The sequence below is a fragment of the Bos mutus genome, chromosome 15 (assembly GCF_027580195.1).
Source record: "Bos mutus isolate GX-2022 chromosome 15, NWIPB_WYAK_1.1, whole genome shotgun sequence".
In the NCBI taxonomy this organism is placed as follows: domain Eukaryota; kingdom Metazoa; phylum Chordata; class Mammalia; order Artiodactyla; family Bovidae; genus Bos; species Bos mutus.
Window position 1 is genome coordinate 59,924,890 of NC_091631.1, and position 4,671 is coordinate 59,929,560.

At 40.2% G+C, this 4,671-nt stretch overlaps 1 pseudogene; it reads right to left on the reverse strand.

Moving 5' to 3' along the window:
* Nucleotides 1-2,466: 2,466 nt before the first annotated feature.
* Nucleotides 2,467-3,887, reverse strand: LOC102280082 (palmitoyl-protein thioesterase 1-like; annotated as a pseudogene).
* Between the last annotated feature and the right edge of the window lie 784 nt (nt 3,888-4,671).

Genomic DNA, 4,671 nt, shown 5'->3' on the forward strand with positions numbered 1-4,671 from the left:
AAAGGGGATGAAAATAATTTAGAAAATGTCACTATAAGTGACAAAATGGAGAGTCAGTCTCATTATTTCATAGTCACAACTTATATTGAAAGTTTTGATGATAGTGAAACTGTTTTGACTTAAAAAAATGTACAACATGAGAGTTGTTAGCTAAGTTTTATTTGGGGGCAAAATGAGGACTATAGCTCAGGAGACAGTATTTCACGTAGCTCTGAGAAACTCTTCCAAAGAGGTCAGGTGAAGATCAGTATATATGTGATTTTGATGAAGGGGGGTACATGCAATCTAGCACACATTTTTGCAGCAGGTTGCTGCTAGTCTCATGAAGGTTACTGATAGTTAACAAGTAGTTAACAGATAGTTAAGAAGTAGACATTACTATGAAGGATTTCAGTGCTTCTCTAGATATGAGGACATGCAAGAATTGGGCTCATAAAATCTTCTCCTGAATATATCTAACTATCTGAAGAACTGTTCTGCCAGTTTTTTTCCCAGAGCACAGAGTGCCTCATTCCTAATATCCATTCTGAACTTCTTTCATTGGGTGTTGATGGTCAATAGCTACAGCAGCTCAGGATTTAATCCTTGTAGAAGTAGATGACAAGTGTCATTTGTAATTGGCAAAACAAATGCTTATACCTTAGGATTTCCATAATATTGATAAAAACAATAGGGAAAACAGAACATCAGTTATAATAGAGATTTAAAAAATAGGAAGACATTTTTTAGTGTTGCTTAGCATGAATACCCAAGAGAGTGTCTTAATTATTTCTAATAAATAAATAGGGTTTCTAAATTATTTCCCCTGGACCATTAACAAAGATATAAATCATTAAACATGATTAAAGAATCCACAAGATTCTTCAAGAAGAGCAACAACCTTGTTGACAGACATTTGTTTTAAGTAAAAGGAAGTGTCTGCAATTATAAATCTAAAATTAAAATGCCACCAGTAGCATTAATAAACATCAATCCCGTCTTTCATTTTCACTTATGCTAGTACTTATTTATTCATTAACTTATGAAGATCCTAGGAAAATTAATTGTAGGTGTCTAAATGAGAAGCTCTGGAAAGTCTCATGGAACCTCTTCCAGCAAAGACAGTGTCTTCCCAACTTTTGCTGTGCTGACTGAAATGGAGTGGAACAGACATACTTGCTTTTTTATCCCTGGTGTGAACTGTGGGTTTAACCATTCTTGGGTTTTCTAGAGTGGACAGAGGGTGGGATATATCAGGGTGTTTTTTCACAATACATTAAAATCACTGACAATCATCCAAATTTTAATCAGAAAACTACTTAATTCAATGGGAGGAAAAAAATGGCCTCTTTGTGTATAGGTTAATGTTTTTGTGTAATGATTTGTTTTTATATGAATCAGACAGCCCGGGGACAATACCGTAAGCCTAAGAATTCCTGAAATGTAGGTATTGCATATATGATAATGTTTTCATTCTTGCATCTAGAGGGCTAGGCAACTTAAATATTTTTTTTTAAGAAACTACTCTTTATTTTAGACAACTTCATAAAATTGTTTTCACCCATCCCCACTTTTTGCCTTTCATCTCCACTTCTTGTTTTTCATTTCCTTGTTTCAGTTGAAAAGTCTTGAAAGAGGTGAAGGAAAACCAGAAGGTAAACTTTGTAGCACTTAATAAAGTGCTTCCCTCAAATGCAGCTAATCATTTCCGCAGACGGGGCATTCTGCAGAGCAGTCTTCCAAAAGTGGTGCTGGGATTTCATGGGGTAAAGGAGTCAGGGGCTAAGATGTTGTCTTTAGCAGAAATTCTCAAAAGAGTCCTTAATATTCTAAGGTGGGTTGATCTCCAAGAGAAAAGGATTATGGAATGTTCCCTAAGCTTTCTTGAGCAATCTTTTTTGTTTGTTTGTTTTGTTTTTTTCACAGAACACATCAGAAGCAGTTTGGAGTGTGCTGGTAATACACATTTTTGAGATGGAAGTTAGAAAGCCTGATCCGTTCACATTTTTTCCCTCCAATTCTTTGTTAGTGCCAGCAATAGAGTAACTCTGGAATCCAGACCACCAGTCATACTCAGAAGGGACAGGTTTATCAAGGGTGGAATGGAAAGAACCAGTGACCTCCTCCTTTTTAAATTTTTACATTTTTCTTTAAACCTCCCTACCGCCCCCATCTAAGTTAAACAATATGTATACTTCTTGCCTTAAGCAATCCAGTTGGGTGCTATTTCCCTCCTTTTGTGACAGAGCAACTAATTCATCACTACCTAAGGAGACAGTGCTACCAAGGCAAGATCGTGGGCTGCTGGAATTTGTAAAATAATACCCACGACACACACAAAGCAACATACTCAGAGGAGGGCAGCCATAAAGAAATTACATGGATGCATTAGCCAAGCCATACTTTTCCGAGCACTGGTCAAATCACCAGAACAGTTAAGAAAGCAGTTTATGTGAATACCTCAGGCCTGGGTACTGGCCCCTTGGCTTGAGATGTGGCTAGATTTTCCTGAGAAAGTCACTCATCTTAAACTGACTCATTGGTTTAGTTTGTTCAGTCTCATCCAGGCCTGGGCAAAGCTCTGGCACTGACCTGCAGCAAACTCCTGATTCCTAAAAGAGTCTGACCATATCAAAGGTTGTAAAACAAGCTCCATGTCTATCAGCTAATTAAACTGGCATTCAGCACCATCTGCTGATAGGATGAGGCAAAGGATAAGATTCGTATCTTGGATCTTTCCAAGCAGGGCATGTTCGATGATGACTAGAGAAAAGGATTAGTTGCTAGCTGGATCTGAGCTCAGGCTTGGGCATAGAGGGAACTGGTTTGGAAGTGGGAGGGGTTCCCTGAGCTCTGGTTCAGACTACAAGGGTTTCACTCAAGGAAGGGTATGATGTGGGCATAAAACCATTCTTCAGACAGTTGAAGATGGTCACTTTCAAGAGCCAAGAACACCAGCTGTCCGGCCTTGTCCATTGCCTTTAGCCCAGGTGGTCCTGTGTTTATAGGGTGCTCTCCTGTAAGGGAATGGTCTCCTTGGTTTGGCCACTTCTGTAAAATCCAAACCACTCAGAATCCACAGGGTCCACAATGGAATCATTGAGGAATTTCACCATCACAAACTTCTTGAGGGCCATCAGGTTTTTCTTGTAGGACTCATTGACACCTCTCTCTTGATTAATATCTGCCAGGAAGATCTGTGATTGCGGTATATGTCCTCCCTGATGGGGTCGTGCCAGTATTCTGCTTGCACCTGTATAGCAGTATTCTGCTATACAGGCGTTCCTATATAGCTTTGTTGTAAGCCCCAGCGTTCAGTGTTTTTCTGATGAAGTCACAGATGTGTGAGCTTTCTCCTGGGCACTGAGGGAGTCCAAAAACACCTTGATGTTGTTCCCCAACTGAGATGAGATTGACCATGGGAGGTGATGGGCATCTCTGAGCCACTGCCCGCAGAAATTGGCCTCCCTGGGAGAATCCCATAGCGTTGTAGCCTTGCTGCAATTTAGGATCCTTAGCAAGAATCTGACACACTGTTGTTACTTGGGAGTCGACATTCAAAAAGAAGCTGTTCTCCACATCCTCTTTGATGCTTTAGCATCATTCCTTCCAAAGAAATCCCAGGGCTGATCTCCTTCAGAATGGACTGGTTGGATCTCCTTGCAGTCCAAGGGACTCTCAAGAGTCTTCCCAATCTCTAAAGATAAGATGTGAATTCCAGGTATTTTCTTCTCAACCATGTTTTTAATAGCACCCATACTTAAGGGATTACAACAGCTGTCTCCCATCCCATGCCAGATCACCAGTGGCAGGGGAGCCGGGTGGTCGAGATGCCCCAGCGCCAGGGAAGTGCAGGAACCCAGCAGGAAAGCAAGAGCCAAGAGCCACAAGCAGCTGGACGATGCCATCCTCAACTTAAATATTTTTGAATGAATGAAAAGCACAGAGGTCAATAGTTGCAGCATGCAGGATCTTTAGTTGTGGCATGTGAACTTAGTTTTGACATGTGGCATCTACTTCCCTGACCAGGGGTTGAACACAGGTGCCCTACATTGGGAGCAGAGTCTTAGCCACTGGACCACCAGGGAAGCCCAAGACAATCTTAATGATTGCACTAACTTTGTAATTAAGGTTTATGTTCTTACCAATTTGTCTCTGAGGCAGCTTCAGAATCTAACCTGAATTCAAATTAGCCTCAGGGTCAGCTCTGGCCTGATGTTGGGTGTGTGCTGGTTTCTTCCAGATCATTTGACCAAAGATTAAATAGGACCTTCTGCTTTTTTTTTGCAATGTGAGATCTTTTATTTGATCATAGGTTGAAAAAAAAAAAGCTGAAAAGGCATTATTTGAATAATAGGGAAATCTTATATGGTCTATATATGACATTATTAAATTTATTAAATTGCTGTTAATTTTCTTAAGTGAGTAATGATACTTTGATTTTTTTTTAAATTTTATTTTATTTTTAAACTTTACATAATTGTATTAGTTTTGCCAAATATCAAAATGAATCCGCCACAGGTATACATGTGTTCCCCATCCTGAACCCTCCTCCCTCCTCCCTCGCCATACCATCCCTCTGGGTCATCCCAGTGCACTAGCCCCAAGCATCCAGTATCGTGCATCGAACCTGGACTGGCAACTCGTTTCATACATGATATTTTACATGTTTCAATGCCATTCTCCCAAATC